This window comes from Salvia hispanica, unplaced genomic scaffold (assembly GCF_023119035.1).
Source record: "Salvia hispanica cultivar TCC Black 2014 unplaced genomic scaffold, UniMelb_Shisp_WGS_1.0 HiC_scaffold_1038, whole genome shotgun sequence".
Lineage (NCBI taxonomy): Eukaryota > Viridiplantae > Streptophyta > Magnoliopsida > Lamiales > Lamiaceae > Salvia > Salvia hispanica.
The window spans coordinates 14,566-29,915 of NW_025951292.1; the positions used below are offsets into that span (position 1 = coordinate 14,566).

General features: G+C 35.4%; 2 pseudogenes; one reads left to right on the forward strand and one right to left on the reverse strand.

Moving 5' to 3' along the window:
• The first annotated feature begins 7,876 nt into the window (after positions 1–7,876).
• Positions 7,877–9,054, forward strand: LOC125197862 (annotated as a pseudogene).
• Positions 9,055–12,098: 3,044 nt separating this feature from the next.
• Positions 12,099–14,225, reverse strand: LOC125197865 (annotated as a pseudogene).
• Between the last annotated feature and the right edge of the window lie 1,125 nt (positions 14,226–15,350).

Here is a 15,350-nt window from a genome sequence, read left to right on the forward strand (position 1 = left end):
TACTTTATCTATTTCATGTTAATACTTGTGTCGTCCCTAAAATCCCTATTTTGAAAATCAGATGGAGTAATCACTAAATGTGCAACATTTTCGGCCGAACGCCTCAAACGATGGAAAAATCAACCCTTGACCTCTATTAGAAATTCAATTAGGATAAAAATAAACAAGTTGCAAGTACATAAGTATGATTAGTGGCAACAAAAAGGTGGCAAGCTAAAATCATTAATCTTGTCTTTTTTGTGATGGAAAATAGTGCATAAAAAATGCAGCAGTCATCAAGCACTACATTTTGTGCTGGTGAAGAGGATAAGACTAAGAAAATGATCAAAGTATATATTCTTAATTAATGGGATTTCCTTTTTGTTAATATATTTGTATTTAATCAATGGTGCCATTAGACAGATATGGAATATATTTGTATTTAATTAGATATTTATTAGTATTAATTGTGGTTAATAGAGTCGCGGTTCGGATACCGGCGGCGTAAGGGTGGTCGGAGATATGTGGCGGTCCCCATACATCAACATGCTATGCCCTTTCAAGTGTTGCTTTTGAGCTGGAAAAAAGGCTCATTAATACTGTTACTTTAGTTGGCTAATTTGTTCACATGTATTTTGGGTTTGAAGATGCAAGCATACATCAAATCAAACATCTCACAAATCTTATCGCCTTTTATTTATTTTTCCTCATATGAATGAACCGGTTAATATTTGAGGGTGTATTTTTTATCCACTTTGTATATGTGCAAAAGCTAGCATATGGACTAGGTGGGCCTAGTGGAGTAGACTGACCCTACTTGTCCAAAAGTATAGCCGGAAAACTCCATAAAATTGACTTTCAACCACACTGCAACTTCGTCTCTGGCCTAATCGGTATAATTTCCAAGGCATCGCCATGGCATATGATCAGAACATATAAGGGAAACTGCAATTTGCATATAGCTACCAAAAGAAAAAAATGCTTCCTCAGTCCAAACAACGGCAGAGCACGCCAACGAGTCGATGACGACCTTCTTCAAACCGGCAAAATTTAACCGCACAAGTTTTGTTCTCCGGTATACTTTATGAATTACAATCTTCCATCACAAATTTACATACCAAGAAGTTCAGAGATTTTGTGGTCAAACATAAATAGCAACAACTATTGGAAATTAAATATCAAAATTAAGAATCAATTATTTATCTTATAGATGTAGTAATTAATAAATATGATTTGGTGGGAGTAGTGTGGGAGACATGAGTGGTTTGTGATGTGATTGGCTTAATTTGTTGGGGTTGCAAGTTGAATATAGGTGGTTCAATTTGATTGGCTGATTACGCGATCCACTTTACTAACCTTCTCATACTCCGCCGTGGCGATCCGACACGGCTAACCACCACTCAAACTAATGCGAACTATGCCATGTTTTATAGAAGTGATAACTCATCTAGGGATGGAATGTTATGAATAACTCATCTAGAGAGGAATTTTGAATTTTCATAAAATTTCATCCCAGATAAGTTATTACCCCTACCAAACATGCCATTAGGGCATCCGCAATGGGGCAAACGATGCGACGGGGGAATTGTCCGGCCGCATTGTCCGCCACGCAGATTGGGGGACGATGGGTAACCCACGTCCGCGCCAATACATCGTCCGGGGACGAGGCGGACGATGGGTCACGGACGATGCGACGCGGTTTAGTTTTTTTTTTTTTTTTTTAATTTTATTAAATTTTCAAAACCTATATATTCCTCTTTCACTTCATTTTTCACACTTCATTTTTCTCACTTCACTCTCATCAAATTCACTACATTTTCAGCAAAATGGATTCCCGGAGATTATCAATAGTCCGATGTTCGTGGTGCACGATGGCGGGACGTAACCCGACGAATACCCGCCATTCGACACCAACGCCGAGTACGATCCCGACTTTTCCACCGACTCATACGGGCGTTCGATATGGAACCGTCCACGCCGCCCTCCGCACTCCGGCCGGCCCGCCTTCCCCCGCCGCCCCCTCGGATCCGCCACCAAGAAGAAGTGGACCAAGGCCCAAGCCCGGGTTGCCTACAACGGAGGTATGGAAGAGTTCGCCCCGGGAAAGGGACGAACTACTCCGACCCCGAATCCATCGTCTTGAGAGATGTTAGATTGATGTTTGGGAGGATCCCGGTCGCCAAAAACCCGTGAGGTGACCGGCATTGAGGCATCCGAGAAATACAACGGGGCCAAGCCGGAACGCTCAAGGCCACAGGAGCAGCCCGCAAGCACCGGATCAAATAAAGAAGCAAAATTTGTTCGCGCTGAGTAGGGAAGGGGAGGGGAAAAGGCGCGGCAGAGTCTCGCGATGTGCGGACAAAGCGATGCACCGTACATTTTATTGTACGGCGATTTCAAGCACTACCGCCCCGGGCGCCTGAGGACAAGCGGTTCGTTGGTGGTGGATTCCCCAATCGATGGCGCAGGGGGAGGGCGTCGAAGCGCACCTTCAACGCATACAAATAGCGAAAGGCGCGCTCCCATGGACCCTCAACAGTCCGGGTTCGAGGATGGGGTTCGCACACCGATGTTTCCCCCGCGTCCCCCAAGGCCAAGGCCGCCAAGGGCAAGGCCACATCAACCTCCGTGCGCCGCGCCGACGCCCCCGCCCACCCCGAAATTCGACGCCCTCCGCGACTTCGACCCCGGCCCATGCGTACGCGGATTTGGCGCTCCCCCCGACTACCCGGGCGTTGTTGGGCGCGCACACCGCCCTCATGGCGACCAACCCGGCCAAATCGAGGGGATCCACGGATGATCGATGGCCTCACCATAAGTTTTGGGACTTCTCTAGACTAGCCTCCTTTTTTTGTATTTAGTGCCTTTTTTTATTTCTTATTTTGTAACTTTTTTTTAATTAAGTAAAATTAGAATTTCTCTTTAATTGTGTTGTTTTTATTTGTTTATTATTTTTATTTACATTTGCGAACATAAAAATATAAATACAAAATAGTGAAATGCTTAGGCTTTAGGACGGGTATAGTCCGCCCAACGCGATGGAATAGGGGAAGGATAAAATGCCGATCGTGCATGCGCCGCTAGGGGGTCCCATTGTGGATGCCCAGTAAACAAAAATTAACCATAACTTTTTTAACCAATGAGAAAAACATAAACTTTTATGTTCTTATAATATTAATTTTCACTTTTACAAGTTCTTTTATCCCCCCCTTTTAATAGACTTTGGGGAAATTGTTTTTTAAAACAAAATTGATGGGGGTTAAAGAGAGGTAAAGAGAAAAGAATTAAAGAATGTTTTTAAAAGAGTTTCCCTCTTATTGGAAAATTTTTTTCTAAAATTAAAAAAAAAAATATTATTATGAGATAACGGAAAAAAAAACATATTTTTTTAGGGGGGGGGTAAACACAGACTAGCTACTGTCGAGAAATGTTATGACATCCCAAAAAGATAGTTTAAAAGAATATGAGTGTGAATCAGCCCCAAAAAATGTAAACAGATGAGCCCAAAAGTAATCATTAACCCATTAATTTAAACTCTCATTCTAGACTCATTAATTATCCCATTAATTAAGCTCTCATTATAGACTAATACCACCATAGTATCAAAGATTTAAAGCTATTTAATAAAAAAAGGTGGCACAATAAATTTGAAATGAGACTTCGAGAAAAAAAAAGTTGATCGGCGCCCCCGCCCACACCCGGGCCCCGAAGTTTGTGAGGGAGTTCAATCGAGGTACATATGCGCCTAGAAAGGGCCTCCCTTGTCCCGACGAGCCCTTTTCAAGGCCTCACCTTGGCTTGGAGATGGAAGCTCTAAATGCCGGATGGAATTGACTCGCTCCTTTAAATGAGACTTCGACTATAGGCATAATCCCCTTTTGGGTCAACACTAATAATATAATATGAAAATGATTTTAACCGGATAATTCCTTTAAATTGTTTCAGGCAAATTGAAAAATTGAAGGAACTGCTGTGATAATTGTGAATTTGATGTTACTTTTTGTGTGGTCAATGCATTTTACGATATATACTACTTCTCCCTAAAATAATTCGACCAGTATTCCATTTGGGCCGCCCACTTTACTTTTACCATTTTGTAGGGGAAACCTCATATTCCACTAACTTTCCTCTCACTTTATTAAAAAACTTTTTTCCCTCCGTCTCGGCTAAGATGACAATTCTACTGGGGCAGAGTTTTAAGAGTTATTGGTTAAAGTGTTTAATTGGAGAGAGAGAAGGGGTGTAAGTATTAAAGTAGGAGATAAAGAAAGAAGGATATTTTAATAGAGGAGAAAAAGTGGTTGAGTGTATTAATTGGAGAGAGAAAGTTACCAAAAAGAAATGGCCCTCTTAATTGACAACTAAAAAGAAAACGTCATCTTAAGCGAGATGAAGGAAGTAAAACTTTAAAAAGCATCAATCCACTCCCCCAACTTTTTCAACTCATTTTTCATTAGATTTCTTAAAATTGTATGAGTAAAGTTGTCCAAATTATCCGACGAGGAGTATTTTAATCCATTTCACTTTTTCGCTTAGACAATGTCAGTAAAGATGTAAATATTGTGTGAAGTAAAAAATGTACTCAACTATTACTACAACTCTATGGAGAGGGGGATTGTGGAAAGACAAATCTTGTGAACAAAAAAATATTATTGACTGACAAGTGACAACTATGCTATTGCTCTGAAAAAGCAATTCTGAATTTTGGGAATCCAATTCCAATCTCGTGAGCCAACCCGTGCACTTATAGTAGTATAGTACTCATGTCATAAAATACGATACATAAATCAAAAATGGCTTTCTAATGTGAAGCCCATATATTATGTTTTAATTCAAAAGTCAATATAAAAGAGATTTTATTCAAAAGTTATGTTTAATATCGTAAAGTTTATGCTAAATTTTTTAGACTGATAAAATGTAAACTCATATATTGCAAATTTAAAAATTTTTTTAACCAGATTCAATAGAAATATCAAACGTAAATTTAAGATTTTTGATTTCAACAAATAGTAATACGGAAATAACACAATTTAAAAATTTTCATTGAGTTTGGGTTTGACTTTTTTTGTTCTTGTTATTTTATCATTTATTGATATTTTCTAATGAACCGGGATCAAAGCTTAAAATTTGCATATTTATATTTAGAGTTTGCGTAATCCATCGTAATTCTTATCATCTATCCCAATTTATTATTAAACCGTTGGAATCAAAATGGCAATATAGAAATCAATTAAAATCTCAAACCACTCGAACTAACGATTAAAATTATTTGTCGGTTTAGTCACCCAAAACTAAAAGTAAGCTATGTGAAAGTGTTAATTTTGAAAATTATAATATTGGGATTTTGAAATTTTAGATGAATTGAAAACGGTAGCACATGTCAAATTGAAAACGACTGTGCTTGTGAGGACGAAATGGATTTTCAAGTGATGTTTAATTTTTATAAAATCTTACAACTATATTAGTATAAGAAAAATCAAGAGGAAGCGATGACTCAAGCTTCTAATATTCCATCCGTATTGACTCAAGCTTTAATATTAGTTAAGGAAGATCATTTCTTCAGGCGGTATGAAAATTTATACAACTCTATTGATGTGTAAAGTGAAGAGAATAAGTAAGAGAGAAACGATTGAAGACCAAAAAGAAAAATTGATCTCTTAATCTCAACCATTCCTAAACTCAAAACTATTTTAGTAAATCTCACACTAAATATTGATTTCTTTCCAATATTCTAAACTACTAAGCTTGAAGAATATTCTTCCCCACTAAGTTTTTATACTTTTCATTTTTCAATCATACCTATATGTTTTATCTAAATTACACACTAACCCCAAGACACTTTGTCAATATCTTAAATTAATTAAATAATACAATATAAGATTTATTAACTAATACAACTAAATATGAAATCTAGTATTCATTAAATAATAAATTACAAAATTTATAAATTTTAAATACAATAAAAATACTATAAAAAAGTTACAAACGTACTCATAAAATAACTAAAACTCAAATTAAAATTCATTTAAAAATAGCACAAGTACATAAAATATACTACGATAAAATAACTAAAACTCAATGTTTGAAATTTGCATATTGTTCCTACAAATGGTCAACTAGTGCATTTGAAGTTCAGATCAACCAAATGACTATGTGGTGAACCTACTTTCTTGCTCAACAATATTAGAGGATCTGATTCTAATTTACAAGATTATTATTAGATTATGGTTTTTATTAGTTGTTGCAATTTTAATTATCAGTCTTCTATTTTTATTTTATGTATTTGGCTTATATTTCTCATTTTTAAAATTTATATATTATGCATTGTTTTAATTACTAATGTTAACTATTTTTGTTATATGTACCGTTAGATTATAAATAATAAAATACTTTTTACCAATATATTGAATAATATAATATTAATATGGGTCATCCTACTATTTAATAACTAAATCAATTATTAATAAGATTAGATTAGGTTAATTCAGTTTCATCTTCACGCATCTTTATGCTCTGTAAGTTTTTTTCTCTATATTTTAATTTCTCTTCCTTCTCTTCTTCTATCCTTTACTTCTTCTATTTTAATAAATATGAATTGATTTGGACTTGAATGCAATAACTCAAACTATGAAAAGTGTTTTTGGTATACTTTTAGAAACCTAAAGATAAGTATTTTTTCTTCAAAACTAATAATGAGATTGGTTTCAGCGATCAGTTGAGAGATTTTCCTACTGCATTTTAGGTTTTACGAGTATTGTTGGAGATGCTCTAACGGAAGGGTTTACATGCTAGGAGTAAATCATTCTTCATGTAAGTAATTTACATGAAAACAACAGAGAGTGAAAACAAATCTTGAAATTATTGAACCAACTAGTGAAAATGGAGTCTAAGTTAAACCAAGTAAAACTAGACCAAGTTTTTTATTTTTAGATTTTAGTGAAAATGAAGCCAAAGTTAAATCAAGTGAAACTAGACCAAGTTTTTAATTTTTAGATTTTAGTGAAAATGAACCATCCTTTGAAGGCCAGCCATGAAAATGAATGTCAATAATAATGACTTGGCAATTTTCTATAATGCCCCTAACGCTTCCACAAAAGCCACCTATCCATGAAGAACATTAATGCAGGTATGTAAAAGACAAACGCTATTTAATAAACGATAATATTCATTCAAAATTCAAAACTTATCAAAATAAACATTTTAGACCTTAAAACTAATCCTACTCCAAAACGCAATCAAATACAATGAAGAATATTAAGTAGGATATTATATTCAATATGGCTCTTTGTTCGTATTCCTGCTATGTTTTGGAAAAACTTTTTCAATCATGATTTAACTTTAACGTCAAAAGCTATACATATTTTAGATTCTACTAACGAGCAATCTTAGTTGTGAAAAATTTATTGACTACTTGTTTCATGTAGTCCCATTACTTGAAAATAACTAGATCTTAAATGATTTGGACATACACATGATTCATTAAATGAGTTTATGTAGGAGTACTATTAAATTTATTATATTGATTGATAAGTTGGTCCAAAAAAGAAAAAAGAAAAATCTTGAACACGTTGGCTATATGCCTATATAGGAGTAGAAAATTCTCTACACACAACTAGCTAAATCTCCCACGTCTCTCCGTGGACCCCACCCCTGTCTAAACAACAAAATCCAAAAATAAGATAAAATGAATTCAACCTTTTTTATTTGGCTAAGACTCCGCCATATGTCCTCCCCTCATTGGCCACCACTGAGATCATCCCTACCCATTCAGCTCGTTTTACAGTCATAAACTGATAAAAACGCAGCCACCAATTTTCAATTCTCTCTAAAATTTCTTCATCTCGAACAAGTGAGAAATCGGATTAGCAACACAATCACATCATCAGAGCGCGAAGAAATGATAACGGCGAAGCTCTGCGACTCGTGCAAGTCGGCCTCCGCCGCCGTCTTCTGCCGCGCCGACTCCGCCTTCCTCTGCCGCGCGTGCGACGCCGACGTCCACGCCGCCAACAAGCTGGCCTCGCGCCACGGCCGCGTCTGGATCTGCGAGGTCTGCGAGCAGGCCCCGGCCTCCTTCACCTGCAAGGCCGACGCCGCCGCCCTCTGCGCCGCCTGCGACGCCGACATCCACTCCGCCAACCCCCTCGCCCGCCGCCACGACCGCGTCCCGATCTCCCCTTCTACGAATCCGCCTCCGCGGCCAGCTCCGAGGAGGAGGCCGAGGCCGCGTCCTGGCTCCTGCCCGACCCGAATAGCAAAATTGAGGAGGAATCCGGGTCGCCGGAGTACATGTCGCTCTTCTCCGATATGGATCCGTATCTGGATCTGGATCTCAAATGCAAGCCGCACCAAATCGCCGATACCGACCACAAGCATTACTCCGACGGAGTCGTGCCGGTGCAGAACAAGCCCGAATTCGGGTCGGGTCACTACGTACCTGGCCCCGTCGTCGACGGATTCCCCACCTACGAAATGGACTACCCGAGCCCCAAACCCTTCATGTACAACTTCACCTCACAATCCATCAGCCAAAGCGTATGCTCCTTTCAAACCCTAATCCTAATTCAATTGAGTAATTGGGGATTTTGCATAAAAACCCTAATCCAGTGGATATGCTCAATTTTAGCTTGAGATTAATTAATTGACTCGAATTGGAACTGTGATTGACAGGTGTCGTCGTCGTCGATGGAGGTGGGGGTGGTGCCGGAGGCGGAGGCGGCGGTGGGGATGGACAGAGAAGCGAGGGTGATGAGGTACAGGGAGAAGAGGAAGAACAGGAGGTTCGAGAAGACGATCAGATACGCGTCGAGGAAGGCGTACGCGGAGACGAGGCCGAGGATCAAGGGGAGATTTGCGAAGCGGTCGGAGCTGGAGGTGGAGTCTGCAGCTTACGGCGTCGTTCCGAGCTTCTAGATCTTTTTTTGGACATCGGAAGATGATGTTGATGAAGAAGGAAGAATGTGCATGTGTAAATATTGAAGTTTTTTCTACTTCTCTTTTTGTGATATAACAACCTTCACTTTTGTTTCTGCACATCTTCATTAGTAGATATGAATGCATGCTTTCTTTGAGTTATTTGTATTTTTGAGTTGATTAGGTAACTGCAAACAAATCATACTACATGATTAAATCTTCAAAAAACATTAAGCATCCATGAGCACATCCATCTATCTTGGAGTATGGTGATCGGATAATTTAGTTTTCTTATTTGTTTTTCTGAAAAATAAAACACGAGAATAAACTAGATAACGGTATGGCCCACCGTGTATCAGATAATGAGATGTTATTGGCTGGCTGGATTTTCCAATTTCTCTAGAACCGCACGTTATTAGATATGGGGCCCACCTCTAATTTAATCAATTAAAAAAGATGCATAATTTCCGTGATGTTTTTGTTCTGCATTTCGATGTAAAAATTTAAAAATGCAATGCGATTGAGATTTGAGACACTGTTCCATCGATTCATAGCAATACATGATCTCTTGAATTAATTACTATTGTAATTTATAGTGTCACCATAAATTTTTTTATGTATTAGTAGTATAATTAAAAATCTAATCCGATTGGCAATTGTTTCTCATTGTCTCTCTTATTATCAATCCTTATATATACTATGTTATAACACATCTTTTCAAACCAAACTAACAGTGATGACGGAGGAGCCACTTGAGAATTAAAGACGCAACTATATTCCAAAAGTTTGGAATGATTCATTTGTCTTAATAGAGTTATATTTAATGTGGACATGACTTTAAAAAATGTAAAAGTAGTAGGTTAAAAGAGTAGTAAATGAGATCCGCTTTTTATATATCGATTTTATAATAAAATAGAATTGAAATGAGTTAATATAATGTAGACTTACTTACTATTTATGGTAAAATAAAATGACTTTTATTATCGACGGACCGATATAGCAACAAAATGTAAATCTTATTATGGACGAGTGCACAATGTCTAAGATTCACTAATTATGAAGATATATAACTAGCTACTGTTTCAATTCTACATCGACTTCGGTGCTTTTTATCTTGCTTTATATGTGTTGTATTTTTTTAATAGTACGCAAGCGTAATATAATATTATCTTTATTATATATTATTTCTAATGAGTATGCTACATAATTTATGTGGGCAACATCCTCGATCCATACATGTTTTATGTTGTTGTTTAATACCAATACATTCAAAAATGTTACTATTAAAAATTTTAATTTCATATTCATAAAAATCAAAGATTCGATTCTCTTTTATCATTTCTCTAATTATGCTCATAGTTGAGATTATGGAGTACATAAAATTGATGTATTTTGTACTCCCTCCATTCCATAGTAGATATCACACTTGGGACTTGGAGATGAGTACAGATTTTATGAGATATTATTAGCTGAGTAAAAATATAATTTTATAATAAATGTGGAGAAGGAACTTTTTCCAAAAGAGAATATGCGACATTTTTGGACAAACTAAAAAGTGAAAATGACATCTACTATGAGGAAGGGAGTAATATTTTTATGGTTTCTTAAATAACTAAAGCTTTGCATAAGTTAAAATTAATTCTTCATTTCATAGTATATCTAAGAATCCCATTTTTAAATAGTGAAAATTTTCTACAGGTACACTAGAAAATAGTCTATTTTTCATTTCATAGTATATCTAAGAATCCCATTTTTAAATAGCGAAAATTTTCTACAGGTACACTTAAAAACAATCTATTTTTTATATACAAAAAAGTAACTTCCTTTATTATTTATTATTTCTGATTATGCTCATATTTGAGATCGTACATAATATTGATATATTCTTTTTTCTATTTTTTTATGATTAAAAAATAATTGATGTATTTTGTACTCTTTATGTTATCTTAAATGATTAAAACTTTGCACAAGTCAAATAAATTTTTCATTTCATAGTATATCCCGATGTTGTAGTTGCATTTATCTTGAGTACAAGAATTAAGAAAATTGTGTGGTGAAGTGAATTAAGTGCAAATAAAATAAAAATAGGAAACATAATAGAGTATAGACATAAATAGAGGATAATGGAAGAAAGAGAAGATAGTGTTATTTTTTTCTAAAAATTGGACATGATACAACTGTGGAACAATAAAAAAAATTACTTCACAATTTTAAGATTAAGTGTCTCGACTTGGCATGAATTTTAAGAAATGTAATAAAAAGTTAGTAGGAAAGTTAGTGGAGTGTAAATCTTATTTTTATATGATGTATATTATTTTTTAATTAAAATGAGTGAAATAAGTTATTGAATGTTGTCCATAACAAAAAGTAATAATTCCTCCGCCCCAAGACTCGTAACGAAGTTGGTCACTTCTTTTGGACACAAGATTAAGAAATTGTGTTGAATGAGTTAAATGTTAGTAATAATATACTTATACTCTCCCGTCCCAATAGAAATGAAATATTTGTTTTTCTCGTATGAGATTTTATGTAGTATTGCTTTTATGAGTTAATTAGTAGAGAATAAAGTAGAATAGATGAAAAAGTAGAGATGATATTGTTTTCAATGTAGAAAAAGTTTAATTTTTAATAGGACAACCTGCAAAGAAAACGTTTCATTTTTAATTGATCGGAGAGTATAAAATACTCATTTTGTTCCATAATAGTGGAGATATTTCTTTTTGCACACGATTTAAGAAAAATTGTGTTAAATGGGTTAGGTAAATGAAGAATAAAGTAGAAAATGAAAAAGATAGAGAAATGATGAGGATAAGAATAAGAGAATAAAGTAAGAGAGAAAAAACGATTGACTTTTACTGAAAGGAAATGACTCACTACATAACGTACAAAAACGACAAAACGACTCTACTACTATGAACGAGGGAATAGAAGATAGGAAAAAAGTAGAGAGATAAGAGATAGTAAACTGGTAATGAAGATGTTTTGTGTTTTTTTAATAAGGAAATTACTCAACTTTATTGAGATGGCAAAAGGAATATGACTCAACATAGTTGGAATGGAGGGAGTAAAAGTAAATGAAATACTTTATCATGGACGGACGGAAAAAACTCGAGACACTTAATCGTTTATTTACGAAGGCTTACATTATCATGTGTTATATGTGTAACAATAACAATGTGGCAAATGACAGCCATTTTAATTGAGAATAAATTAGAATATTAATTTCTATATCAATTGTATCTCTGTAACATATACAATGGAAACCAAATTTCTCCATGTATTTGAGGATTCAATTAAATTACACAGTTACTTTAAATCTTAACATATACCAGAAACAAAATAGCATAGAGTGTAAAACGTGGAAAAAAGATAACCTCGAAAGCAATTGATCCACAACCCATCGCGAAGCCTCAAGTTAAGCCTTTCCAACGAACTCCACGTCGAAAAAAGAACTGAATCTGGTGGAATAATGCACGATCCTGCACCACCAATTCAATTATGCACAATAGTTAACCTTTAACAACATCATCAACAACAACAACAACAATAATGACCAAAGACGTGTGGTCAAAAATTGACCTAGTTCAAATTCGTGGAACAATCAGTTTTAACCACCCTTTCATGTTTTAAGTCATAACATCTTCTTTGCAGCTCCAAATCACCAACAGCCAGATGCCTTGGAAAGCCAGTTCAAATGACTTTCTCTATGTATTTCTCACTGAATCTATATTCCAACTATCTAAAGAGTTCTATGTGTTCAAAAGTCTCCTTTATAAATGTTGCTGATTTCAAGAGTCTCTCATGCATGAACTTATCTTTACTTAGTAGCCGATAAATAGTTTACTTTATGTAGTGAATGCCAGACTGGAGTGTTATAATCATTTGATATATATAGAGTTTGAGAGTTGAGTTCTCATTCATTGGTTTTCCTGACTAGAAGTCGAATTTAGCATCTCTTTTTTTCATCTTTTTCTTCCTATTTCCGACCTCATCAAAATTACATGACACACATTTGTATTAACATCTTAAGTACTCGTTATCTTGATTATTTAGTTACTACGGAATATTCATCTCAATTCATTTATCAACCATAATCATTTCATAATATAAAGGTGATTATGCCTATGTAATACCTCCTTTGCAGCCTGCTCCCCTCATGCCATATCCTAGTGCTGGAGGAATTTTCAGCTTGCGTTTACCTCCTGCAATGAACTTAACAGTTAAACTTCATTAACACTGATGGCAATCTGGGATGGAGCAAATCACCCTGGCCGTTGTATCGTTTCCCACTTATAGTATATAGAGAAATGTATTCACACGTTCAAATCGATTCCTACATACATAATCGCTTTGTCTACTTTCAAAATCTTAGCTCGCCCTTGATGATAAACAATTCAATACACTGAATTTGACACAGTAAACCACAAACTTTCTATGTGCTCATGAGAATATATTTTACTAAATGTATGATGCGTGTATTTCAAAAGTAAAATTTAGAAATGAGAACCAGGTAGCATGGGTGGAATTCCTTCTCCACCTAGAATTCCATCATCCCATCCTTTAATCACCTGCATAAATCACAATCACTTAATTTAACGTTTCCAGATGCTGTTATATCTGATTCCATCGTATTATCACATACTAATACAATAATTTGAGTAATGCTGATATTCAGTTCAATAATAAACATCCATTTCGAAAATAAAATTAAAAAGCATAGCATTAGCCTAATTCAAAATTAACGTACCTCACCAACTCCAACGCGAAACGTCAGAGGTTTCCCCCTATTGTAACTACTATCAAACACCTTCCCGTCCGGCAATCTGCCGATATAGTGCGCCTGCAATTTTAATTCCATTAAATACTCGTATACATCAATTTACACATTATTACGAGTATTTTCGTTGCAACTCCAAATTGAAAGCACAATGCGAGGAATTCAACAGGATTTATTTTGAATTTGCGACCTTAATGAGCTGGCCTTTAGCAGGTTGAGGTCCGGTTCCGATAGCCTTGTCGCAGAAGGCGAGACCTGAAGGAGCTGCCGTGTACTCACACGTGTCGGGGCGGCGCTCTCCGCCGCCGCTGCGTCCGTCCGCGGGTGAAGAAATTGAACAAGGCTGAAGCTTAAGCCAATGCCGACAGCTTCTCTTCTGCTCAATGGAGTTGAAATCGATGCGTTTAGATCCAATTTGAGAGCAGAGGATTGAACTATCCATGGCTTCCTTGTGGTGACAGATCCTAATCTGTGAGCGGGATTATAAATTCCGATTGACAATGGAAGGGAGCTCATTTTCGTGATTCGGAAACAGCCACAATTTTATGATTTATAAAGATAAATTGATGTATTTTTATGTGATAGAAATAAAATATTCGAAATGAATATTCATAGAATTAAACTGGGCTTATTGGGCTTCTTATTGGGCTTATGTGTTACCATCTAATTAAGCTTTAGAATAAATTGTTAAGCACTCCATAAAAAGTTTGACGAAATATCGATTGAGTAATTTGTGCAGTTTAGGGTAATCAATACCGTACGTAATATGGATTCTGGATAATCGACATGCAATTTTAATTGTGATATTTCAATCGCTATAGTTTTTTTTAGGATCACTTATTTTTAAAAGACAAATTGCATGTAAAGTCATGACCTTCAATATTGTTGGTTTTCCATAACTTTAAATGTTGATGAAAAATCATGAATTTTATCGGATTGTGTAAATTTTTCATCGACCAGATCCGATAGATTTTCGACACAATTACTTATTATACGTAGCCCGTAGTCCGGAAGCATGACTTGGCAAAACTCCACTATTCTTATTGTTTCTCTTCTATCTTTGCAATCTCTTGCCTGACTTATCACAAACATACAAGAAGACAAATGAAAACATATAAATCGAATCTGAATACAAATCGAATTCCACAAGTCAAATTTAGCATAAAAGTAGCATTGATTTCACAATTCGAAGTTGAACCCTAAATTTGTCATTTGTCAGTCACGATCCGGCGTGCAAGTATAATAAATTGTGTCGGAAATACTCGGTCGGGTCGGATGGAAAATTTACACAATCCGTAAAATTTATGACTTTTCATGTAACATTTAAAGTTCACTAAAAAACCAAACTATGTTGAAAGTGCATGGCTTTTTTTTAAAATTTTTTAATTTTTTTAAAATTCATAACTTTACCGACAATTAGCCCTTTTAAAAAGGGAATAATATTTAACTTAGTAAACATTTTTTTATAAATATTTCTGGATTGAGACAATAGAATGGAGATAATTTGGAGACAGTCTCTCCAAAGTCCAATCTTTGCATTTCATAAATTCTAGAAACCTTCAACTTCAACGTCCAAGAAAATCAAAATTTGCAGTTTGATGTTTTTTAGTATTTTGCTAATGATTATTTTGGAGGGGATTTGTATTGCTAATAAGATACTATAAATGCACTGTTAAATTAT